Below are 27,883 nucleotides of genomic sequence, written 5' to 3' on the forward strand. Positions count from 1 at the left end.
CTTAATGGGATATTATTTATTACGTAGTTAATCAGCTTCATGCTATGGAAAATTTCAACAAGGCATTCCCTCACATTAAGGCTGTATTAAAGGGACAGAATATTTTCCTCCAGGCATATTGGCAACCCTAACTTCACAATATATATAAACACTGAGGAGTCATGGTTGGCCACAGTGCAATGGGACTACAGCATTTACATGCAATGAAATTTAGATGTGTACAAGAGTCTATATGGATTACACGTAATATAATGTGCTTTGCATGTAGGCCAGGATGAAACATTTTGTTGCCAATAAAGCCTGCTGCCTGAGAACTGAGAAGGACTCTCTCCCCTGATGCTTTGCAGGACTTGTAAGGTACTTGATCTTGCACCCCATCATCCTCTGCAAGGGACCCTAGAAGACAACTCTCAGATCATGCACTGCTAAGTGAACATGGCCCATGCCTGTCACACCAGAAGCAATTTTATCAGACTGCTATGAAAGAAATAGCTATAACAGAGCAGAGGTTTTTAACTGTGATGCCCTACAGTCCACCAGGTATGCAACAGTGTCATCAAATACCCACAAGGAAAAAAAAGGTAAGAAAAACAACACTCCAAACAAAGATTATTTTCTTTCTTTGTTTGCCTATAATGAGGTTGGGGCATTCCTCTTTGATTGCTATTTGTTGTGTGCCACATTTTAAGTGCCTGGAGGAAAATCCAGAATCTGGGATTTTATCTTCAGGGTGGCATATGCAGTATAAAACAACTGTCCCTTTGGAAGGAGTAGGAGGAGTAGGAGATGATTTTTATACCCCTCTCATCACTACCCAAAGAAGTCTCAGAGTGACTTACATTCACCTTCCCTTTTTCTCTCCACAACAGACACCCTGTAAGGTAGATGAGTCCGAGAGATATCTGATGGAACTGTTCTGTGAGAACAGGACTGTGATTAGCTGAAGGTCAGCTAGCTAGTTGCTTATGGAGGAGTGGGAATCAAGCCTAGCTCTCGAGATTAGAGGCTACCACTCCTAACCAGTACACTATGCTGGCTCTCAGTGGGGAGAAGGAGTTGACTAAAAACTTGAACGCCCCACTATCCCCAATTTTTAAATTCACTGATTTGTAGATCAGCTCTGGTTAAAAATCATTTCTAGCATCCAGAGAAACTGGATCCATAACATTTGATGTTGACCTGTGTATATAAATCCTATTATTTGCAATGGGATTTAGATATGCTTAACTTTTCCTACATTGTATCCTATTGCTTTAATCCTCAAACCTTTTATATATTAGTAGCCCTGGAACCCCCACTGAATTCCTGTGGGATAAACAGTTTGAAATCTGCAGACAGAGAACTGACAAGTGCCGTTAGAATGAGTTATCAGGATTCGAGCCACGGTTACTGAAATCTGGGTGAAGTCCCGTGAAGGGAAAGACCTTAACAAAAGGATTCTCAGCAGTAGTCGTCACAGTGGACAAGTTTGGATTTGAGACAGCTGATGGGTTAAACTTATTTGGGTAGTGGGATGGACTGGAAGGTCCAGATGGGCTGCTCCAAAGTTTGCCATGACAGTCCAGAGGGCTGAGCCGCAAAGCCACCTGTGTCCTCTCTGCCACTCAGATTTATAGAGTGCCATATTTTAATAAAAAACACACACCCTTTCCCACTTTGGTGCATTAAGAGATTGCTAGCAAGACACAGTAAGGTTGCTATAAATTTCACTCTGAGCACCCTTGCAAGTAATAACTCAAGCCCCACTATTTTGGGATTAATGTTTATTTTGATGGCTGCATTCCAGAAAGAAAAGGGAAAGGGGACCCTGCCCCCGAATTGCAATTAGCCTGATGTTTTAAATAAAAGCCAGTACAAACTGGAAAACAAACACTTGGCACAAGAAGGATGGCATTTCAAAATGCCTATCGATGGGGTATCAGGGTGTAGAAAGGGTTGACGCTGGCTGAGGCAAAATGACTTCAGCAGTTACCTATAGATGGTTAAGGCTGCCCAATCAGATCATGAGCAAGCAGAACAATAGCTCTGCTCCCAGAGGAGCAGGTGGGCACTACACTGAAGGTGTTGCATACCAGATGGCAGGTGCATACAGAGACTAATCAAAACTTGAACCCCCAGTCATGTTTATTAATATTATCACCAACTGGAACGTAAAAGAAAACAGCAACCTGTCATATATGAAAATCTTTAGATCTAGTCATTATTCTGTTGCCTGGCTGTCTTTGTAGACCAAGAAGGTCAGGGGAAAAGGAGACAGAGAAGACCCAGCAGACTGGCCAGGCCTTTCCCTAGTTGCCCCATGATCTTGTCATCCAAATGGAGGGTGCTGAATGGTCTTTTTCAAAGTATTACCATCTGTTTTGCTGGATTGGGGCACCCCTGTGCTTTCAGCTCAGCTTCTCTCACACATATACTTCATTGTTGTTTGAAAATAGAGTCTGTAGACATACATGCATGTACCAATTTCTTTAGACATGAATGGGCAAATTTATGTCACTACACAATGGTCTGTCTATTCATTTTTATAGGTTAGTACTGTGTCTGCCAAACACATTCTTCCACCTGCAGGTGAAAATTGTAATTGCTTATAAGGCAGAAAGGCTTTCTCTTATCTCTTGAGAATGTGGTAGAGAGAATTCCTTGAGTGAGGGTTACTGTTTCAGCTGGAAACTGCAGTTGGGAAATGTGTTTGCTGCTGGAAATAATGGGAAACCCTCCCACACACCTGATTGAATAACTAAAGCATGTAATTTTCTTAACAAATTTAACAAAACTGAACTGAGGGTTTTAAAAATATGAAATTCTTGATGCTGTGAGCATATTGCATTTGCACTGAGAATTAATGCAGGTTGTAGCAGGATCAGAAATATGGATGCCACCACCTTTTGCCAGAAATTGTCTCATAATAAAAATTACCAATCTTGCTGAGTAGTCCTGGTTAGCTATAATTAATAATACTGGTCACAAATATTTAGAATTTGCCAGCTTGGTATACTGGTTGAGAACAGTGGCCTCTAATCTGGAGAACTGGGTTTGGTTCCCCATCTCTCCACAGGCAGCCAGCTGGGTGACCCTGGCCCCGTCAGAGTTCTCTCAGAGCTCTCTCAGCCCCACCTACCTCACAGGGTGTTTGCTGTGGGGAGAGGAAGGGAAGGCAACTGCAAGCCACTTTGAAACTCCTGTGAGGTAGGGGGCTGTGGGTGTCCTCCGCTGTCTGCTTAGCAGTGCTCTAGTCAGGGGAAGGGGAAGGAGTAGGCTCCTTAGACCGCACAATTCCACTGAGGGCTGTTGGTGTTTTATAAATCATGCACATGACATAACAAGCATTAGGGGACTGGAGCACCAAGGTTGCTGGAGCAAGGAAATGACACCCCTGCATTCCCATGGGGGATGGTGCTCAATGGATTGTTGATCAAAATGATTGGTGTGTGGTGGGATAATCGGCAGGACCAGCCTATCTGAAGTGATCCTATATGATTAAGCAAATCATCAGCTGGGCCTGGGGCTCCCGGTCATATAGGACTGGAACTGGGGATACATCAGCCTGATCCTTGGCATATTTATGTGGAAATGTATGGGAATAAGATTTATTTCTTTGCAAAGGTGCTTTGGATCATAGCATTTGATTGCTACTGTCCTTCTTCCCAGAAATCCCTAGCAACTAAAGTTCTGTGAGGAAGGATTGCCACCAAATTCCTGAAAACAACATTAACAACAGTAATAACATTACCTGTCTTCGACATGTCTTGTGGTCATGGGTTTTTGGGGACATCTTTAAACTGATTTGTTGTACTGGTTTGGTTTGTAGTCCTTCCCTGTCCCCGTGTTCCTTCACTGTGTCCATGCAAATAAGTGAATTTCAGTTGAGTCTCAATAAAGAAGTGTGGGAGCTGGGCAAAATGTCATTGTCAGGCAGGGACTCTCATTGCTGCATGTCAAGCCTCCTGAGAGTGTTAACTCCAAGGGCAGCTCTCAAATGAAGAGTAATGTCAGATTAGTCTTCTCATTAGCCCCAAGGATCACAGTGTGACCATGTGGCCCCCTGAGGGAAAATGATACCCCACTCACCTGTTTATGCAGCATTAAATGGTGAGGAAGGATTTCGAGCAACTCCACCTGAATGTCAGGAAGTTCACTTGCAGCTGATATCATATTCCATAACCACTGTAATAGATTTGGTTCTAAATTAATCTAGCTTTCTATCTATAAAAGAGTGTAAGAATTTGGCATTGTGTATTTATGTTATTTATAATTCGTCTTTCTCCCTTGGACCCAAGACAGATTACACAGACTGAGCCAATACAATCAACAGGACAAGGCATTAGGATTGCAGAACTGACTAGAAAGGTAAAAAGGACTGAAGCAAAGCATCAGAATGTTAAATGAAGCAAATCTTATATAGTTTTGGATCTTAGTTTCAGCAAGCTAAACATAGCCCTAGTTCTGAGTGACAGTATTGTTGAGAAATCTACAGCTATAATGAAGAGGAAGAGTTGGTTTTTATACTGTGCTTTTAACCACCCGCAGGTGTCTCAAAGCAATTTACAATCACCCACCCTTCCTCTCCCCAGAACAGGCACCTTGTGAGGTAGGTGGGGCTGAAAGAGCTCTGCGAAAACTGTGACTGACCCAAGGTTACCCAGCTGGCTTGTAGAGGAGTGGGGAATCAAACCCAGTTCTCCAGATTAGAGGCTGTTGCTCGTAGCCACTACACTCTCAACAAAAACACCATCTCATCATCCAATTGATTGTAGTTATTATAGTGAAATTTGCCCTGTTAGTCACTACTGAGGATGTGGAATGAGGGAGAGGCTAGGTAGTCATTGTGCAGTTGCTAAAATCCACAAGGTTGACATTCCAGCAGATAGTTCACACATAGATGTCCACCACTGAATGTCTGCAGCATCAATGTGAATGATGCACGCCTCTAAACTTTGCTGGGAAGTGCTGTCAAGTCACAGCCAATTTATGCCGACTCTGAAGCGTTTTCGAGGCAAGAGAAGTTGAGAAGTGGTTTGCCACTGCCTGCCTGTGTGCTGTGATGCTGGACTTCCTTTGTGGTCTCCCACCCAAATGCTAACCACAGCTGACCCTGCCTAGCTTCTGAGCTCTGGTAAGAATGGGCTAGCCTGGACCATCCAGTCAGGGCTCCTAAACTTCAGTTGAACATTAGTTGCTACTTTTTGTGGTCTCCCTGTGGCAAACGTAACATCTGTTTCTACTTTGAATTCTACTCTGCATTTGGTTTTCTTTCCTTATTGCCCTGAAGAAGAAGAAGAGTTGGTTCTTATATGCCGCTTTTCTCTAGCCAAAGGAGTCTCAAAGCAGCTTACAGTCATCTTCCCTTTCCTCTCCCCACAGCAGACACCCTGTGAGGTAGGTGAGGCTGAGAGAGCCCTGATATTACTGCTCAGTCAGAACAGCTTTATCAGTGCTGTGTACAGCCTAAGGTCACCCAGCTGGCTACATGCGGAGGAGCGGGGAATCAAACCTGGCTTGCCAGATTGGAAGTCTTCATTCCTAACCACTACACCAAGCTGGCTCTCCTGTCTCAAACCCTCCATTTAATATTGTTTCAAAAATGGGCAGCCAGTTCCACTTCCATGCAACATTGTTAGGAAATTCCACCCCTTTTAATAAAAAGGGAACAGGTAATGTTATATATGCAACCAATTCTGGCTATACTCAACTAGAGTGTCTGGGGTCAGACCTCCCACCTCGGCACTTACCCCTGAGGAGACAGAGGCCTCTAGACCTGTGGTCTTCCAGATGTTCATGGGAATTGTAGTCCATGAACATCTGAAGGACCACAGGTTGACTACCCCTGCTCTAGACCACACCCAGAAGGACCACAAAAGTCCAATGTGATACTGTTGTGGTACCCTACCTGACATGATGTCCAGGGACACCAGACAGTCCAGGGCTGGCCAGCAGCCAAGACCCAAGGACTGGCAACAGAGGCATGAGGCAACAAAGGTGACAGAGGAGGCAAAGAACCTGTAGGATCCAAGAAGGGTGAGGCAGGTAACAGGCTGCGGTGTCCTCCTTAGGCCAGCAGAGGCCAGAGGAGAAGCCCTATCAGGCTTCCCATAGGGAAATGGGATCCCAGGCTGCCCACTGGCCCTAGGACCCACCAGTCCCACAACTGAAGTGTATACAACATAAAAAATGTAAAGAACCTACACTAGGTGCCTGAAGATTGATTTCCTAAATGATCACACACACAAACCAACAAGAGGGCACACTTACATAAGGTAGAAGGGAAGAAACATACAATCTTAAATCTGAGGGATGAGAAGAGGTCCAAGGAGCTGAGTGAGAAGGGAAAGGGGAGAAAAAACCTACGAAGTGTAGAAGGAAAACAGAATTCTTACCAACAAAGATGTGGACTGGGGATCTGAGGAACGATTTGTTTGGGAATGGGGTTCTTCTTTTATGAACAGAATATCCCCAGAGTAGATGAGCTTTTGGCTGTCCTGGCTTTGTATTGGATCAAGATAAAAACTTTGAATCCCACTGGCTGGTTTCAAGTTAATTGCTGTCATACTTTGGTGGGCAAAAGTGGGGAACGAACCTTGATTAAGCTATCATGAATCAAATCTGGGTGAGGCAACTGGTTTAAGATACTTTCATTAGGCTGAAGTTAGTTAGATCTAAAGGAAAAAGAGGAATTGTAGTTGGTTAATGAATTAACAACTTCCTTGGGCTGGGCAGATACCTTTGGGGTATGCCAGGATAATATATGCTGTCTCTTGTGTTGAAAAGTAGTTTGTTATTGAAAAGGATATGACCCTGAGCTGGGGAAGATTGCCCTTCATCAGTATCTAATTCCAGCACACCTTTCCTTTTCTTTCCTGGGTGCGCTGATACTGTAATCCGAGTGACCCATAAATAAAAAGTTCAGAAAACTAGAAGTAAGGGTTTCTATGACTGTGTCGAGATCTAAAGAAATTGAACCAATATAAATAGTACAAATTTTTCTGCTCCAAGGGCAAGCATACCAACATGGGGAATCAAAAGAGCTCCTGTGGGTAAACAATAAGACCGTTTATGCACTGGAGGTTTCATGCCGGGCTGCAGGCTGGAGTTTTAGTCATGGCAGGTTGCCCCACCTCTTCCTGCACCCACATGGGGGAGCATTTGGCCTGGTGCACCTCATCCGGCCCGGATTTGTGCTCCTGCACAGGAGCTGGGGCAGTGAAGTTCCCAGTGCATAAACGGTCTAACATTAGACACATGGAACAAAGTGAGTATTGCCATTTGTATGTTCTCCAGCAGAAGCTACTTGTCATGTATTGTTACTGTGATAGCGGTGGCAAGTGCCTTCAAGTTACAGCCAACTTCTCACCACCCTGTAGGGTTCTCAAGGCAAGAGATGTTATGAGGTGGTTTGCCATTGCCTGGGTCTGTAGCAAACCTGAACTTCCTTGGTAGCCTCCTGACCAAATAGTAATTAGGCCCAGCCCTGCTTAACTTCCATGATTTGATGAACTTGAGCTATCCTAGGTCATCTTGGTTGGGAAACATTAGTACTAGAACTGCCCTGAAGCATCATGTTAAAAAAATCTGACTGAACAACATATTGTGTGTTTGTAATCCATATTTTCAAATCATAATGCCTGATAATGTCTAATAGGAGCACTTGATTTGCTGAACAGGAATTCAGAAATATTACCAGTGTTCTTAACTTTCAACAGGTTGCATCAAATGAAATCATAGTGAAATGGCCTGTTTACTAATTAGATAAGCATTTGTCTGAAGGCTACAGCAGAAAGTTATATATTTAGTTGCAACAGAGGACAACAGCATTACAGAACCAGATCCAGTCCTACTTAGTTTCAGTAGGGTATCTGAATGATGTACCTTTTACTCATAACTTACAACAGAACAGAAGATGGTGGTGTCCAGATGATCCTATTGAACATCCTTTTTAAAAAATCAATGAAGACACAAAGAGAAGGCCATATCGACCTACCAGACTGTACCAAGGCTGACTGAAGACTGATACTATGTATACATCCTATGTTTTATAATTTGATACTAATTTTCATGATTGTATGTTTGCTATTTTTGTTTTAAATGAGAAATGTTGGGGAAGCAAGCTGCTTTTTAAAGGATAATTGACATTCTGTTACAGAACCAGCTTTTGCTGGTCCCAATTAACAGGAGACATGTTTACTGGTTTATCACAACTTATCATTTTTATATTTTGAATCCAACCATTTACCCTAGAGACCACCTGTAGGCCACTGAATCTGACAGAACATAGCACATGAATAAAACAGTGACAACCGCAGCAGCAATTAGCATATGTACAGATTTTAAATTCCTCTTGCCTAATTCTACTGCAACTGGTTAAAAATAAAACTAAATACAAAGTTTAGTCCTATGGCAGAGGAACAAACAATACACTACCAAACTCATATCAATACCTTTCTGATCTCTGATCTGGAATCTCCAGGAGAATCAAGTTTCAAATTATGTTGAAACTAAAAGCTTTATGATTTGTTTAAACATTCTGTGTAAATGTAAGGGCCATTTTTGACCAACAGAATGTTCTTGGTATACAAAGGGAAGGGATTTGTAAACAGTCTCTTCATTGGTTAGAATATAGCAAATGAGTCCAGAGGTAACTGATTGGGGAGCTTGCAGTCTCATGGCTGTCATGTGAAAGATGTTGTCAGTGCTGTATGCGGGCATGAGACTTGACAATAAACATGAACTTTATTTCTGTTTGGGTAGATTTCTGAGACGCTGAACATGGTCCCTGGAATCCAAAAAGTCATTTTGTGTAAATGGTTGGCTTAAAAACAAAGTGCCCTGTATGACCCCTGTATGATTGGGAGAAGGCTGCTCGATCACCCGCTCTCCCTCTTTCTCAGTTCATTCCCCACCTCCAGAAAACAGAAAAGGAGCTGTGTTTTGCTTGCTTGATCCCAAAAAGACCGTGGACACTTTGCAGAAGATTTTATTTTACATTGGACAATGTAGCTTTGCGATCATGCTGCAAAGCAGACTGAACCATCTAAAAAAAATTACTCAGAGCAGGAAATGGAGAGGGTTTTAGCGATTCCCCTCATCGTGAGTTAAAAATGCCCAAAACTCGACCCAGCTTCTTGACAGCCTCTGGATGCAGGTGACGTCATGTGTGTGTGTGTGTGTGTGTGTGTGTGGGGGGCTCTAAAAGCCACCAACATTTGAAGGCTGTCCAGGGGCAGATTCTTTGTGCAAAAATTATCTAAATATTGAAAAGGAAATATAATTATAGTAGAAATTTCATTGCACTGAACCAGATCCTGAGTTTTGAAAACTCACATTGTACACAGCTTCCCAGTTTCTCTACTCATTGCCTTTCATTCTGGAATATACAACAGGGCTCTATAAAGTAGAGTGATTAGATGTGTTTTGGATAACAGTCTGCTGAAAAACGTGCTCCCAATTGTTACTGGGGAGAAGGTCATGAGCTTAACTGGCAGGTCTATGAGTGTCCTGAATTTTAACCTAGGGAAATTATTAGATTATTTTGGCAGTTTCTGAATAATTCCAAATCTTCTTTCTGCAGCCATTGAGATCACTCTAAATCCTTGGAAAGGTCCATTATTTTAGAGCCTCTATAATCTTATTTAAAAGGGGGTGCCAGTGTGTCTGGTTTTAAGCAGGTAGCATGAACAACCTTTTAAAGTTCAGGTTAAACAAGGTGAACACATTAATTTATTCCCCTGTTCATATGTAAAACAAAAAGGGTCCAAGAGGGGTCTGTTTTTAAACAAAACTGACTCATGCCAAATGGGCAAGGAGAGCTAAATACTGCACCATGCCATGTTCTTACCGTACATTGTTGATCAATTTCAACCGTTTCCTTCAAGATGGCCCAAAAATTAGAAGAAAGTTGGGCTGGGAGAAGAATCGCATATACCGAAATGCTGAAATCAGTCAAGTACAGCATGGTAAGGTGTATTGGGGGGTTGGGGTGGTGGCATACATGGAGGGTTTAATTCTCCTTGTCCACGCATGCCTTTTTTAACAGGTAGTATCCTTCCCACACCTTGCTTGCTTGACACATGAGCAGGACAAACAAACATGTAAAGTGCTCCGTTTATCCTGAAGAACATGCCCCGCCCCATTACCTCTGTACATGACTGAACATTTCATCGCAAACAGATAGGGAAGAATTACAAGCAAAAATATGTTAGCCATAAGTTAATGGAAATACAATCTAAGTGTAAAAAGGTAAAGGTATCCCCTGTGCAAGCACGGAGTCATGTCTAAGTGTAATAATTAGGTAATAACAAAACTTATACATTTAATCTTGATCATAAAGTATCTAAATAATATTTTTCTAAATTAAAATAAAATGATTGTGACAAGAAAACACAAACAAAACCACATGCCCAGCCTGTTGATAGGAGGAAAAACTCAAAATGTAATTTTAAAGTGGAATATTTACAGGTAGGTAATGGGTCCCAATAAAAAATGTGTGTTTGTGTATTGCCATGCTAGAAATTAATTACAGTTCAGTGGTCATTTTGTTTAAATTTTCTTTGCAATACAGGATTTCTTTTTAATCTAGGACTCCTAGTTTCCCTCCATCACTTCTGGTTGCAGTTGCAAAGTTGTGGTTAGGATAAAAGTGAACACAGAGGCCATAAATCAGCCAGACCTGAGTTCCTTAACCTTTCAGATTAACCTCTCACATTGGCTTGTGCAAAGTGCTCTGCTCTGCTGCTTTAAATCATTTTGCAATGAATTTATCCATTTCTGCACCATAAAGCGTGCACTCTTTACTGCTACTTCCCCACACTCTTGGTGCCTCTCGGAAAAATAATGCAGTAGATACTGAAAGACAAGGTTTGGGGGTTTTTTTGGGACAATTAACTAACTTGTGCGGTTTCCAAAGGGATCTGGTAGGGTCAAGTACACACAAATATGTATTTGAGTAGCAGGTGGGGTTCTGTTAATGTTGACATGCAAAGGAAAACCTATGGACCCCTAACTCACCAACAGGTCTTTCTTGGGAAATAATGGAGTCAGGAGTTAAATCAATTTGAGAGCTTAAAATAACAATCCATTTATATACATGCATTTGTAGTCATCACCTTATTCCACTGACACCCTGACAACCGTTTTTTAAAAAGACATGGGAGCCTTGGTCTTTTCTTCTGTTTAACCAGATGGCATGAGTGGTATTGTGATCTCTCTTACACTGTAGTAATTCCACTGTTGAAGGAAGTTATGCCAGTGTCAAAAGGGCATGCAGGATGGAGCATAACTTCACCGCCTAAACGTAATTTGAATGGCTGATTCCTCTGCACTTACTAAGTAACCATAGTAATTTGTCCTTAAGTGCTTAGAGACGCTGTTGTGTTGTCCTGTTCTCCACCCTGGGGATTGCCAAGGGAATATTTAAATAGATGCGGGGGTCAAGACAAGGTGATTCACACTCCCTGCTCCTGTTTAACTTGGCATTTGAAGAAAGTCATCAGAACCAGATTAGAACTTTTGATGTTCATGTTCCTCTGAATGGCAGCCACAAGCCTCTTGCAGATGCTGATGATACAAATTTAACAGCTGAACATTTGAACCCATTGGAGTAACTGCTTTAAGGCTGAACTTACAGGACAACAAAAATAGACTGAGTCTTACTGAGCCCACATTCCACTACTCATCATTATTCAGAGGAATTTAGACATTAAAAATCAATAAACTGTCAGTTCTGTTTTATTCAGTGGCTGTGGTGCAATTAATGGTCTGAATCTTCTTAGCTAGTGCTACACTTACTGTGGGAGATTGGTTGGTTCCCACAGTTTTGCACTCTGCGAGAAGTCTTTTTGTTTTAACTCCTCCTTTTCACCTTTTTATCAGAACTACACAAAATATCAAACAAAATAAGCAAGCCTTCCAGATTCTTCCTAGTCTTCATCAGGCTAAGTATCATAAACTGCAGACTGAGGCATCCTCTGCCATGTCCTGAAGTATCCCCCTCCCTGACATTTTTTTGTACTGAACACACAACTTGATGAGGATCCTCACTGAGACCTTGTTCTGTCATTTTGATTGGTCCTAATGAAAAAGGTATTTATTGTTTTAGGGATTTTTATAGAAATCAACATAGTTATGTACTTTCTCTGCTTACTTTCACCAGAGGCTGGTCTGTCTTGACCAGCTTTTTATATAATGGAGAGTTGGCTTCATTTGAATGCTCAGTAATTCCTTTATGCAATTGGTGACACTTCTTTATCATATCTGAAACAACACTGCATGATTGTTTCAGCGCATATCAGGGTGGTTATGACAGAATTATCCAAGGCAAATATGTCAATGTTGGCTCATAGTTACAAATGATATCCAAATTTATATCCCCCCTTAAAGACAAATATTAAAGACAAATATTCAACTATGATATACAGAAGTGAACCCAACAACTACGATAATACTTTTCAAAAAATGTATCCTATGCATATTGACTAAATCTGCAAGCGTTATATATGTGAACTGGAAAGGAAATTCATGAGGTAAGTAGCTTAGCTCTATTTTCTTAAGCATAAAGAAGTTTTTAAAAGGCAGTTTGATCCATGGCCAAGTTAAGTCAGAATAACAGAATTTAAGACTCTCTTTATATGAACCCCAGTAGTGTGGTTGCTACCCCCTCTGCGATTGTTCTCATATTGCTGGTGCTAGACTACCTCAGAAACTAGAACTGCAGCTTCATTGCTTTTTAGCACAGGTTGCAAGACAGGAAGGTCATGTGGAAGAGTTAGTTAATGGAAAAATACCCGAGTCAAGAAAGGATTCTATTTGGCATAAAACCAATACAGAGCATCAGAGGGAAGGTGAACAATGGTGACATTGACAGATACAATCTACATGTTCTCAAATGTGTTGCCGGAGAACTAGGATTTTTTACAGTGGGGGAAGGGAAGAGGAAGATAGCTAAGATTCTTAGGACTCCTAACATTCGCGTGGAATCACAGACAATAAACATCTTCTATTATGAATACTTATAGACACTGAAGATGAGGCCTAATTGTAATGCATATCTAAGTATCAATATTATAAGAAGTAGCAAAAAAGGGGGGGCTGTCATTGTCCTCTTGTCCTTTCAAGCCCTCATCCTGTAAACCTTAAGGGACAAACAGCAATGATATGGCCATTAGTGGTGGTATGCCACATCCCAATCCTGTGCATGGTGATATCTAGACATGACAAATTCAGCATCAATATAGAGCCAGTACAAAAGAAACCAAGAAATGCTTAGCTGAACATTGATACATATCAAATTTGTGAACATAAATGAATGTACTTATATTCTCAATCTTTTTTTTTAAGTGTTCATACCTTCACAGTTCTTTGTTTGATCAGGGAACATATACAGTGCTTTCAAGGAGCTCTGTAGGCCCCGCCCTATACTTAATGGTTTCATAAATCAGCCTTGAGGCATGGGCGCAGATTTGCTTCTGTAAGCAGTTCTGTTGGAAACTACAGGGCTGCCATGTGCTGAAAGCTGAATGGACTCAAAATGTTTAGAGACTGTCAAAGAATAACTTTAACAGAACACAAAAAGTATTAAACCTTCCCAACAAGAAAACCAACTCCTGGTCTACATTTGTTAAACAAAAACTTCCAACATAAGCATTTAATTTCATTGACATGGGATTGGCACATAGCGCCACCCCACAACCATGCACCTGCAGCTCTATATTGTTACCAGAGCAATGAGACAAGTGTGATGCAATTTACAGACCTTGACCAATAATGGAACTATAACTATGTTATTCAGTTTTTGATGGCATCTTAAAGTTTTCCTGGCCTGAAAAAGGTCCATGGGACACATTTTGCATGAACAGGAATTTGCCACAAGGTCTGTTGAGCTTAGCATTACCTTTTCTCATCTGACTGGCAGGTATGGTTCGTATAGGCATTGGGAGATTTTCTAGTGCACGCACTATATGAAGTTGTTAAATTGCAGTAGTGAACTGGATATTCCAGCCTGTGTATCTAGCAATTCATAAATCTGGAAATGATCCTTGGAGGTGTTGAATACTTTCAGTTCCCACTGAAGCCATTGGAGTCTGGCATCTGGTACTTTGCAAGTTTGGGCCAACAACTGCATTGTGAAGCTTATTACAGCATTTCATGTACCAATATATGAAGTACTGGTTTTGCTGGGAGTAATTGTGTAATAACAATAATAGTCGAATACGATTCGTTAATCTGTGGTACAAAAATGGTTTTAACAGTTCAGATTAAAAAGTGGGCAACAAGGATTTTTTTGGCTTCAGCTTCAATAAGGCAGGCATTCAAAGCATAAGAATCTTTTCTTTTTAAGAACAGAAACGGTTTCCTCCTTGGTGGTAATCACATGATCACAACACAGTTTATTTAAGAGACTTTACAGTGCCTCTCATTAATATACAAACATTAATAAAAAACACATCTTAAAATGTGGCTTGGGAATTTTAATCCTTGATGAGGACAAAATCAATTTTAATGGCAATTTTAATGTTTGTGAGGGGAAACCCCCCCCCCAAGGTTTCAGATCAATACAGCCCAGGATAAACTAGGTACATCTAAATGCCACTGATCTTGAAGCATCTAACGACTGGTAGTATGCATCGATCCTCTAGATCAGTGGTCCCCAACCACCGGTCCGGAGACCGGGACCGGTCCATGGATCATTTGGTACCGGGCTGTGGCTCTTCCTCGTCCTCCTCCCCGGCTGCTGCCTCGGGGGCTGCCCTGCCACTCTGCTGCCAGCTCACCTTTGGTGCTCTCCAGTGGCCACCATGGCTGGGGCTCCCCCAGCTGCTGCTGCTGGCAACACCCCCCAGTGGGCTGTGGGAAGTTAGGGGCACCGGCAGGAAAGCAAGTGGAGCAGGAGCTGTAGGTGGCAGCGGCAACATTCCTCGGCAAAAGACTACCCCCCCGGGCCTCAGTAAAATTGTCAAGCGTTGACCGGTCCCTGGTGATAAAAAGGTTGGGGACCACTGCTCTAGATGGCATATAACGTAAACGCTAAAGGGTATTAATAACAGTTTTGAATTAATGGAAAATAGAGAGGAAGGTTGTGTATTTATACTGGTACAGATTCACAGATCAGTTATACACTTGATACAAAACCAATCCATTCACTGTGGAATGGTGTGAACAACTCATTTGAACTTCTTCACAGTTGTGTACAATCATTACTGGAATCACAGATTTGATGACTATACTCTGAAAGGATCTGTATCATTGCCAGGTTTCCTTATGCGGAATCATTTCTGTTGCATGACACAATCCTTCCACATTCCATTGTCATGTAACCAAGCATCTCAAAACATTACTTTCATACCTACAGATGCAGGTTCATGTGAGGGAACATCCAAATGCACCTTGGTTGGGTGACAGCATGTCTGATGATATCATATGCAGCAAGCAAACAAATGTGTACCCTGAAAAAAAAAAAGATACTTTACTCTTGTGCATTAGCTCATGGGCATGACTTGTGTAATACACATATTGATAGATTCCATAACTTCTGGAGTGGCAAAAGACAGTGGATGAATGTGACATGAATATGTGAGTATAATTTGCAAAAACTAGATTACACCAGGCATCAAAACTGCCCTTTCCCTTTCCCTTATCTATTTATCTTTGATGAATGTATTTATTCTTATAGCTTACTTTACTGCTAAGGTCTTAGGTATGTAATAATATGTTAAAACCACTGATGATAAGACAACACAGGTTTAAAGACAGGCTATTTTAAATTAAAATCTATTTAAATCTAATATTATTTTTAAAAATTTAAAGTTTCAAACTAAATTTAGTTAAAATGTGAAAATAGCACCCATGGATACCAAAAGCAAACTAAAATTGATCAGGGAAAGGGCTGATCTGTATTATTCCACTGAACTGTTTTCTTCATCAGTTGGGTCCTCAATGGACTTGAGCCTGTGAGCACATTTTGAGCTATCAGCGAGGGTGGCATGGGCCAGCTCAAAATGGTTTTCACAAAAGGTGTGGTCAAACACAGTGACTCCCTCTTTTCTTTGCACAGGAGGGAAATGGAAAGAAATGAAAGAATCCTGTGTTACAATAACTCTGCCCACTTTCTGAAAAGCTTGGAGGGTGCCAGGAATCTGTGGGTAGGTGCCATGATGCCCATGGGCACTGTGTTGGTTTATAATACAAGATTACTAGGTTATAATACTAGAATTCTTATACCAGCATTGCTTGTTCACTATTAGGCATCTTTCTCTGTCTACAAAGTGAGTCAACTAGACAAAGTGAGATGCATTTATTTGCTAAAATGCTTCTGCTCTCAGCCCTAGCAAAAATTCAGTCTTTATGGCTGGAAAGCATCTCGCATCTGTTCCTCATTATTATGCATTACAGCCTTTCTCAGCTGTGTGCTTTGTGGCTGCTTTACTACAGTTTTACAGCCTGCACGATTTTTTCAAGAGCACCATGCTGCTACTTTGATTTGAAGAACGCTAGAGCAGATAGGCCCCAAATATTGTTTTGTAGTTTGATTGCACAAGTCTTCCCTTGATGTTTCTTGGTAAAAAATTAATGTCCTGCTAGTTACTAAACACAGAGTCATTTCAGATTATGTCTGTTGATCCCAGAACATAATACTGTCAACCTGAAACAATACAAAATGATAGCTTATTATGCAGTTTTGCATATTGGAGAATCCCTAGTAGGAAGTTGTCTGATCTAGATACAATAGTTTATCAAATCTCAGAAGCTAACCAGGGTCAGTCAGGGTTAGTAACTGGATGGGAGATCACCAAAAAAACTCTGTGGTTATTATGCAGAACCAGGCAATGGCAAATGACCTCTGAATGTTTCTTACTTTGAAAACCTTATGGGGTTGCTGTAAATTGGCTGCAACTTGACAGTGGAAAAAAGAAGTGGGGAATAAGTATGCCAAGATGGAAGAAACCCTCAAAGGGGACAAGTGAAAGAATTTACTACTGTTGAAATGGGGGAATGGTAATGTGAGAAATAATGCCTTTTTGCTGTACTTAAAAGATCATTAATCACTGTTGCATTTGCAAGCTTAAAACAGCTATTAAGTCACTGTTCAGTCCCCCCAAATCCTGTGTTTTCTTCTTCCTTTATACCATAAAGCAACTTGATTCAAACTCCAGTGACTTTGTTTTTTCAAAATGACGCGGCAGAAGCTCAAAATGAGGTCTAACTATAAAGGCTAGCCTAGTAGAAAAAAATCTCAGCACTTGGCAGCGAAAGGGACAAAGTTGAAGCCTTCTTCCCATGATCCTTTTGTGTATCCAAATGGATGTGCCTGACTCAGTAGATTTTCGCAATGCCTAGCAAGGTTCCCAGTCAGAAGCTTGCATGGGATCTTTGTTCTTCTGATTAAGACCACAGTGCAGCTGTTTCGTGCATTCTGTGGCAAAGGGCATTGAAACAGCATTTGAAAGCAGATACCCAGACCAAAAAAATGAACGGGGGTGTTTTGTGAGATTTGCAAAAGTTAGGTTTTATTCAAGATCTCTGTTCCTATATTAGAATGAGGAGTGAAGTCTAAGATTTCTGATATTTCTCCTTTATATTATTATTTTCATTATTATCCAATTTTCTTATTTTGTTGCTGAGAACCAGGGACTGCTTAATGGAGAATATTCATTTGACCTTTTTTCTACATTCACATAGACCATGCATCCACAATTTGTACTATATTTCACAGGCTTGCTGGGAACAATCCATTCACATATATTGGATCTTACATACACTTGTGTCTGCTCTAGCAGAATCATATCATCTTTGTAAAACATTTTCCATAAAGGAATCTGTATTGATGGAGTCAACAACAAGGATGGGGAATTCTGCTCTTTCCTATCATCATACAACACAGTAATTTTGCTTCGATCTAGAAGGAACGTTTGAATGGAGACTGGTGTGAATTAATCCCTCTTGGTGTACAAGCAAGCCATGGTAAGCATGTAAGAAAATGTTAATCTGCCGAACATTGTATCTGGGGAAGTGTGCGTGCACACAAAAGCTCATAACTTGAATAAAACTTTGTTGGTCTTAAAGGTGCCCCTGGACTCCAAATTTGTTCTGCTGCTTCAGACCAACACAGCTACCCACTTGAGTTAATCTGCTTGTAGTTGTTCTGAAATATTTGGATGCAGATCTTATTTATTTCAAAGACATTTCATTTCATATCTTAAACCCCGCCCTCGGTGCCACGGGTGCTGCGGACTAAATAAAGCCATAAGGGCTTAGGGGGAGGAGTTAGGGCGGGCTCCGTCCAGGATGAGGAAGGGTGCCGATTGGCCCCTTCCTCTGGACAGACCATCGGCGGGGCCAATCGGCAGGCGCAAAGCACCTGCCCATTGGTCTCGCCGATTTCTGCCCCACCGGCAAGGGAGTCCCCGCCAGCCATGCGCTGCACGGCTGGCGGGGACGCCCTGCCCAGCGGCCTGATGCGGCGAGGTGCGCCGCGGACTAAATAAAGCCGTAAGGGCTTCGGGGGAGGAGTTAGGGTGGGCTCTGTCCGGGATGAGGAAGGGTGCCGATTGGCCCCTTCTTCTGGACAGACCATCAGCGGCACCAATCGCAAAGCGCCTGCCAATTGGCCTCGCCGATTGCCATCCCGCCGTCAAGGGAGCCCCCGCCAGCTGTGCGCTGCGCGGCTGGCGGGGGCTCCCTGGCCCCCGGCCTAACGCATCAGCTCCAACCGCGCCACACCAAGCCGCTTCCGCCTGGTGAATCGCCGCCAGATGCACCGCTGCCACGGGACATTGCCCCCTCACCACGGGACATTGCCATGGGACATCGCCCCGCCACGGGATATCGCCTCTCCTCGCCTCGCCCCGCCCCGCCCCGCCCAGCCAGCCGCGGCCATGCCTCGGGACCGCTGCCACCACCACCCACGCGCCGCCCCACGCTTCAGGAGCCCCCAGTGCCAGTGCCGCCGCCCTCCACCATGGCCTGCCAGCGGCCACGCTTCAGGAGCCCCCAGCGCCGGTGCCACCGCCCTCCACCATGGCCCGCCAGCCACCCAGCTCTAGCCGCTCTACACCAAGCTGCTCCTGCCTGCCGATCACTGCCGGACACCCGGAGCCACGCCGAGACGCCAAAGACCCTCAACTTCCTCCTGCCCTACAGCTCGCAAGCACTCCAGGTAGGCCGCGAGCCCCCGGCCCCACAGGACAAACCCGGCCTTGCCAAGCCAGCCCGCAGAGCCCCGCCACCCTCATGGCGTGCCTTCCTAGTGCCCACTGCATTTTGAGTGCAGTGGGCTTTTTTTTACTAGTTACAATATAGGAGCAGTGGATGGCTGAAATGGCCTAGCACATTCTGTGATCCCACTCTGACATTAATCACTGGAGACTGTGAGGCAAAGACTATGCTCAGTTCTGTCATTACTCTTGCAGAAGTGAAAACTGTTCTTGGCCACACCAAGGTCAGCACATTCTAGTGCTGAGAGTAACACAGTAACAGGGATCAAATGTGTACAATAGAATAGCGATCCTGAACCTGTGGGCCGTGGACCACATGTGGTCCTTCAACTAATTGGAGGTGGGCCGCGAAGGACGCCTTCTCCCTCCCGGCCCTTTACTTCATCAACAATTTGATCCGGCAGGCGCACATGTGCAGGCTCAGAGCTCCGCGCCTGCATTGCTGGCATGCCAATGGCTGTGCCTCCCGCCCCCGCCCCAGCCACCCCGCCTCCCTGAGCAGAAGCGCCACCTCGACTCCCCCCCCCCCCGGAGTCCCAGTGCTTAGGAGCGCTCACTTGATTGCAGATGGCTGAAGGGATGTTTAAACATTACCATAGGGCAGTGGTTCAGAGTAGAGGAGTAAACTACCCCGCCCCCAGTGGGCCTCGGTAACATTGTCAAGCGTTGAGTGGTCCCCGGTGATAAAAAGGTTGGGGACCACTGCAATAGAATACCAACATAGCTTTTGGAAGGAATTGTGGTTCTTTCTCACCGAGAAGACAACACTGAGCTAGATGGACATGTGATTTTGTATTTGACATTTTTTGCAATGCTAAATGTACATCTGTAGGTACACAGGAAAGACTTTTGTATATCATTATGGTTTAGATTGTTGGGTCAGCCTTTCAAACATTGATGGCAATGTGGAATGCAAACGAATGCAGTGCTTTAAAAGTAGAGAGTGTCCACAGGCACCACTCATCGCAATTTTAGTTCTTTCCACTGGTATTTGTAAGCCACATCCCCAGCTGTGTATTAGTGGTCCCCAACCTTTTTATCACCGGGGACCGGTCAACGCTTGACAATTTGACTGAGGCCCGGGGGGGTAGTCTTTTGTTGAGGGATGTTGCTGCCACCGCCTGAGCCCCTGCTCCGCTTGCTTTCCCATCGGTGCCCCTGACTTCCTGCCGCCCACTGGGGGATGCTGCTAGCAGCAACTGCGCAGTGCCATGCCGAGGGGGAGCCCCAGCCATGGTGGCCGCCGGAGAGCACCAAAGGTGAGCTGGCAGCAGAGTGGCAGGGCAGCCCCCGAGGCAGCAGCTGGGGAGGAGGACGAGGAGGAGCCGCGGCCTGGTATCGACTGGTCTACAAACCGGTACCAGTTCAAAGCCTGGGGGTTGGGGACAGCTGATGTAATATATTACATTCTGGAACTAAGCATTTACCATCAGTAATAAACTTATGATATGTTTGTACTTCCAAAAGGTGGGAAGCCAGAAAGGAAATTACCCCTCTTGGGTTCATTCAACAGAGATACCTTCATGAAAAAGGGATCAACTGAAATTTAGGTTGGATAACACAGGATGATAGTGGGGTAGACTAGACCATTATTTTCACTGATCACGTCCTCCCTAGCCAAAGCTAGATTTAGGTTCAAGAAGATGTGCAGCTCTCCTTGGGGTTAGTGGGGTACTTTTGATCCTGACGCTGCATTATTTATCATATGGCATGTGTGGCATAGCCAGGAGATCCAAGAACTGTCTGGCAACCAGGAAAGAGACATTCAGAGGTGGTTTGCCATTGACTGTCTCTGTGTCATGACTCCTAGTGTTCCTTGGAAGTCTTCCACCATAATATTTCCCAGGGCTGAAGCTTCTGAGATCTGACTATCACAGTCAGGGCCCTGGCATTGTTCTAGTTATATAAAGCTGCATTCAACCAGTTATCAAGAAATTTATTGCTTTGCTGAAAAGTTCCCTCAGACAGTGTATGTATAATGTAGTATATTCTAAGACAATTTGAGCACTTGAGGTGGGACAAGAGGATCTGACTGACAGCGAGGAATATCTGACCAAGAGAGCATGGGAGGAAAGAGGGGCAGACATGCAATCAGCAGCCTAAAAAGTGATCTTGCATGGGATAGATCTAGATAGCAATATAAAGTTTGATTCCTGACTACCATCCCAAGCCAGGTACATAGCCAAGGGGAGAAATGAGAAGGAAGACTAAGCAAGGGGAGGTGGTGGTTATTGGATGCACATGAATAGAGATTGAGAGACCAAATCATGCCCCCTCCCCAGGCCTTCTGAAATAGTAATTAAGGTATAGTCTATTACAATAGCTAAGTGGCCTGTGCATGCTCCAGACCCCCTTTAATAGGACCTTTGGGTAATTGTTCCAAAATGCTTTGTGAAGGGACATCATTCACCTTCTATAGTTTTCTGAAATAAAAAGCCACACCTAGAAGAAAGGAAGTACGGTTTGGGGGAAGGTCAAAAATACTATAATGATCGAACCGGTATTCTTATAATCTACCCTATATATTCGCGTATAAGCCTAGTTTTTCCACACCCTTTTTCACACTGAAAAAGCCCTCCTTGGCTTATACGTGGTATATACAGTCATAGAAATAAAAGCCTGCTCCAGCCAGCCAGTTGTTGCATTGCCTTTTGCAAATGTGTACTGCAAGCTTAGCTTGCTCTGACTTGTGTTTCTTTTAAAAGTTGATTTTTACTGTTCTTTTTTTCAGTGTTCAGTTTTGCAGTTCTTTATTTCAGTGTTTTGTTCTGGGGGTCACTGCAGTTGTAGTTAGAGTTGTCCATTCTCCCAGTTTGGTAGCTGTTGTACTTGTAGTAGGTTGCCAATTTTGGGTACTGTTGTTCTGCTCTGGTTTGCTGGCCTGGGGGGCACTGTTTGGTTCTCCTTCCAGAGTTGTTCTCACAGAGCAGTTCGGTCAGAGCTCTCTCAGGGTTTCTGGCATCAAGAGAGGAAAGGAAGGATATTGTAAGCCGCTTTGGTTACTGAAAAGCAGAGTACACAACCCAGCAGCTATTCACCCTCTTGACTTTTCTGTATTTGTTTTTTTTTGGGGGGGGGGAAGCCTGGATGGGAGAGCCTGTGATGATGGAGCATTTCCCATGCTCGGCTTATATGTGAGTCAATAAATTTGCCCAGATTCTGTGGTGAAATTAGGTGCCTCAGTTTATATGTGGATCATCTTATATGCGAGTATATATGGTACTTGGTGGATTTCAAATTATTTTAATTAAAGAAATGCAAGTTGCCCACACCCAGGCTATTTTAAGTCTCTGCTTGAAAATCATGTTCCTGTCAGGTCTGTTCAGCTGTCTTCTAATATGTGAGCAAAACTAGATATCCTAATTTGAAGCCAAAGACCGTATCCATCCAGCATAAAAAGAAAAATACTGATAAGAATTTTTTTAGAAAGGAGACTCTGCTGAGTCCCAGTACAGGTTTCAGAAATCACTGGGTAGAGAACCCCATTAAGTGCTATTCTAGATACTATCACCTTAAAACATGACACAAGTTTAATTACTATTATTAAAATTGATCTCTCCATGAGTCTCTGCATGTATCTTCACATGGAATTTCCAGCATCCCAGATTAATTGTGAAATACATTTAAATAAAGATTGCTGCTTTTGTGATTAAAGTATGAGCTTGGGAATCAATAGTTATGATTGAAGTTTTCAGTTCAGCTTCATTTATGAAAGCAAATATCTTGCTCACAATCCAAGCCAAACCTCTTTTTGAGCCCAGTTATTAAGATGCTTTAAAGCAGCTGACCCCAACCCCTGGTTCGGGAACCGGGACCGGTCTGTAGATCAGACAGTACTGGGCTGCAGCTCCTCCTTGTTCTCCTCCCCAGCTGCTGCCTCGGGGGCTGCCCTGCCACTCTGCCGACGGCTCACCTTGGGTGCTCTCCAGCGGCCACCATTGCTGGGGCTCCCCCTCAGTATGGCAATGCACAGCTGTTGCTGGCAGCGCCCCCCAGTGGGCGGCAGGAAGTCAGTGGCACCAGCAGGAAAGCAAGTGGAGCAGGGGCTCAGGCGGCGGCGGTGACATCCCTCGGCAAAAGACTACCCCCCCCGGCCTCAGTAAAATTGTCAAGCATTGACCGGTCCCTGGTGATAAAAAGGTTGGGGACCACTGCTTTAAAGGACAAATTAGACAAGGTGCTGAAGATCCATGTCCAACTCTTCCTCCTTGTTAAACTTCTTAGCAAATGTTTGAAGAGGGGGAGATTTGGTTTGGAACTGCAGTGTGAAGTGAGATAGAATTTAAGCCTCCTCCTTCCTGTCCTTTTCTCGATGCAAATAATTCCCCCGGCACTACTATTTGCTGCAGCAGGAAAACTTATTCCCACAGAACTATCAGGTATGGTTACCAGCTCTGGATTGGGAAGCACCTGGAGATTTTGGGGATGGAGTATAAGGAAGGTATGGCTTGAGGAGGAGAAGGACTTGATTGGGGTATTGTCTTCCAAAAAGTGTTAATCTTCCAATATGGCCATTTTATCCAGGGGAACTGAACTGATCACTATTGCCTGGAGATAAATTTTAATAGTGAGAGCTCTCCAGTCACCACCTGGAGGTTGGCAACTTTACTTTCAGGGCTAGTTAGTTTTAATTAACTCAGTGGTAGCGAGGAGTATTTTCTGTTGCTGGGTGTCCATCCAAAGCTTCAGCAGATGGTCATTTGGATTAGCAATTTTGGGGTTGGATCTGAAGTTTCATACAGGTGTGTCCTAGAGCAGGGGTAGTCAACCTGTGGTCCTCCAGATGTTCATGAACATCTGGAGGACCACAGGTTGACTACCTCTGCCCTAAAGGGTGAACACACACTAACGGAAGCGAAGGCGATTTCTTCCTTCATCCAGTATTATAAATTGTTTTTGGTTGTCCCTTCATTTTTCAGATGGGGTTTTTCATGTGGAATGGCAGCTGCTGTTTAAAAATGATAGGCCTAAAGTCTTCTTGTGTGCACAAAACATTGTTAGCAGTCCTATAATATAAATATGCCTGGACTGCCATTGAATACTGTAATGAATATATCAGGAGGGATTTTACTAGTATAGGCAAGATAACAGGAACCTTAAAAAGTATCCACAGGCTTCTCAGAGGGTCTAATTATGCATTGCACACAATGGGCACATGCGAAGCCACGGGGCTACTTCTCCTAAGAAATCTGGAGTGGAGAAGTAGTGAGGGGAAGGAAGAACTCAACTCTAATGAACCATCCATGTGCATGGCAAACTCCCCAATAATTGCCTCACCATCTAGGAAGGTATGAACTGAATAGTTGGTGCTTGGGGAAGGGGTTTGTTAAGTGTCCTTTCCTCTTACTATTGCCTGACACTCATTGGCAGTCTTCTAGAAGATACTTATCATAGATACTTTAGGCTGATCCTGCACTGAGTGGACTAAATGGCCTGTATGCCTCCTTCCAATTTTATGACTTCAATAGCACCTTCTGAATCTGCTATTCCATAGGAAAAGCAGCCATGAGTCTTTTATTATGTACCTGCGCATAGGATGTGTGCTTAGAAAGGGAGTAAGTAGTCCAATTGAAAGCACATGACTCTCACCACCCTTCTTTCAGTACAAGTTTTAGTTAACTGATATTTCACGGTTGTCTGAATGGTTCCGATTACGAGCTGTCTCAGTTTTGCTAGTCCCAAAGAATCAAGGTTTCCAACCCAAAGATGGCCCAGACAATCACAACACACACTAAATCATTCAGAAGACCAGCCAATAGATGCACAGCTGATACAGTCAAATGATATTGACATTATACTTGAATCCTATCCATCAATCAGCCTTCATTTTCCCCAATAATTTTTGGTTGGCTAAAAAGGATACATGAAACTTGGGCTCAACATTCCCCTCTTCTGTCTTTCCAAAAACAAAAACAAAAAAACTCCCCAAGAACCCAGACTGTTCAGCACCTGGGGTTCATTGAGAAGTCCCTTATCTCATCTCCCCCCACCCCCGCATCTGAATAGCCAACTTTCCCACACTCTCTGTTACATGCTTCTGTCCTAAGGAGGCTCCACTTAAAGGGGATTTAGGAGAATGAATCCATATTAACAGAACAGTACTCTATTAATCTTTCCAGTGCTTTCAACCTGGCAGTTTTGCAGCCATTTCATTTAAATATTTCATTGGCTATAAAACAGCCACGGCTGAAGAGTGTTGCCTCAACTCATGTCCGAAACACGTAGGGTCCCTTTTCCCGCACAATATGGAAAATGTCTGCTTTATAAAAAGCGAAAGACACAACACACTGAGGCCCTGACTCCACTATCCAGATAACTCAGGAGGATATTTCAAGTTACTAGTTTGTTTACCTTATAGAAAAGTTAATTAGATTCTTTTGATCTCACAGGAACAGAACCCACAAAGTACATTTTCTTACAGTTGCTGCAAAGTTGAAGCCTGGGAGTTGCTCTCCCCTAACTTGGGACGTTCATTTAAAACAATTCTGTTTGATTTTTAATTTAAAGAAAACATTTTAAAATTTCCCCTTTGCTTATTATTAAGAACCCTTTTGTCCTTAGGCTAGGATGTAAAAACTTTTCCCCTTCCTAGTAGCCAACACTAAGCACTTTAATAACCTGTCTTAAGGGCACGTAACTATATATACAGACAAACAAAAAGCTTTGTGCAATGACAACAAATGTATGATCCAAAAATATTTTAAAGAACGTTGTCTTTATATTCTGTGGAATACAAGGGCTCATACTAAGCCAAGCTCCTACTTTAAGTACATTTATTACTATTTGCATAGAAATTCACCATTTCAGATTCACTGCTGTTGAGGAGGGAAATGTCCCAAAATATCAAAATTATTCTTTGTAAGAACAAATAAATATAAACATGCTAGTGAGTCAAGGAATATTAATGTCACCAGGCAATAGACAAGACATCTTATTTGTATTTATACTTTTCAATAGATGAGGGAAATCTATCTTATTTTTAAAAAATTAAAATATAAAAAGCAGACTTTAGACTTCAGAAGCACATAACTAAGACGCAGTAGGAGGGGAAAATACTTAGAGAAAATAAAATTCAACACAGGAAAATCATTGACTTTAATACAGGGGGGAGACCCAAAGTCCTCAGTCATATTCAAAAATAAAACAATGTATGTGTCAAATGTATGATTAATTTATGAACCCATTTGGGTTGGTAAGATCAAATAATTTATCAAAATCTTTGAGAATGTTTTCCTTTTCAACTCTGAATGGTCACAATCATCTATAAACATATTCCTGTACATGCAATAAATTTGTGAATTTCTCATAATTTGGTGATTTTTTAAAAAGCATTTTCAGACATGATTGGCAAACAGAAATTAGTAGCTGAGAAGTGATATCATACGTACAAGCATATAATAAAGCCATAACTGTTACTATAGTACAATTTTTAAAAATGCAAAAAATGTGTAATTTACCATTAGCTTATCTGTGCATGATTTTAAAGGCCAAGTAGATTATCTGACTACAGCTGTTTGATAATTCTAAATCTGCCAAAGGCAATTAATGAAAGACAGCCAAGTATTTTGTTTGAGTGCTCTTAACAACGAATTATTGCTCATATATTCATAATAATGCTAAGCAATCTCCATGGCCCATTTTTCAACTTTTTAGTTAGTTCACTTCTTTGTATGCATCATCTTTAAGTACTATGAATTTAAAATATATGACTTAAAATATATCCAGATTTTAGCAACAGAGAAATTAACCAATCAATGGTATTTTTTAAAAAAGAAGCAATTAATTAGCTTTTTGAAACAGTACGAATTTAATTTAAAAAGTCAGATCAAGGCATAATTTCTTTAAATAGTCTATTTATAATTTCAGTTGCACTGATTCCATAGTATGAGAACACAAATAAATGCAGTATTCAACTGTTAAACTTTTCTTACAAATTTTATTCTGAGCAATGAATTTTCCACGTTTCTTGCCCTTCAATAGAAAACTATGCCAAATACAAAAATAATATTTTAAATAAAATTAAGAGGGAAAAAAAGAAGTAAAGCAAAATTGTGACCACAGTTTTTAAAATTAAAGGACCCAGAGAAAAGTTATAGACAAGCTATAAGGAGGAAAAGTTAAAAATAATAACAAATGACCAATATGACAAGAGCCTGTGGTAGTCCCATATTAAACAACACTAAACTTACCAGAGAAGTAAGAAAAATTTGAACCCTACCTTTGGCAGATGAAAAGTAACGGAGGACCGTGTTCCAAAAGTGTATATGACTTACACTGTCTATATGGTATGCTTTACCTTAAAATCTATACATTTCTAACCAAAACAGCTTGGAGCAATTCACATAAAACAGACCCAAATGTTGCCCATTCAATGTACAAGATCAGGTTTCTGTCTCAGCTCAGCCTGTGATATCAGGGTGGTTGTTTTTTTTTTTTTAAATATGTATTCTTATGTTTCCAATCCTTCCAGCACACTTTTTTCATCTTTAGGAAAGGGTCTCTTTTTCTGGGGTAAAAGTGTGTGAAAAAGGTTTCAGACTTGTCAGGACTTGGGTCTTTTCAGTACAATTAAGCTTTCACTTGATCATTTGCAAGACTCGAACGATTTGCTGTGGTCACCGGCTCTTGATTATGAATATTGTTGCAGATACATAAAGTTTACTACAAGCAGTAAATATGTCAGG

At 42.3% G+C, this 27,883-nt stretch overlaps 1 protein-coding gene across 1 annotated transcript in view; it reads right to left on the bottom strand.

The window, feature by feature from the left end:
• The window catches only part of ALX4 (ALX homeobox 4), a 114,936-nt gene extending 87,373 nt beyond the window's left edge, over positions 1 to 27,563 (bottom strand). The window contains exons 1-2 of the mRNA XM_077322242.1: positions 27,418 to 27,563; positions 15,332 to 15,431 (exon numbers count right to left, since the gene is read on the bottom strand). The gene's annotated coding sequence lies outside the window, so the exon portion shown is untranslated. The remainder of the gene's footprint in view (positions 1 to 15,331; positions 15,432 to 27,417) is intronic.
• Positions 27,564 to 27,883: the final 320 nt, after the last annotated feature.

Source organism: Paroedura picta, chromosome 2 (assembly GCF_049243985.1).
Source record: "Paroedura picta isolate Pp20150507F chromosome 2, Ppicta_v3.0, whole genome shotgun sequence".
Lineage (NCBI taxonomy): Eukaryota > Metazoa > Chordata > Lepidosauria > Squamata > Gekkonidae > Paroedura > Paroedura picta.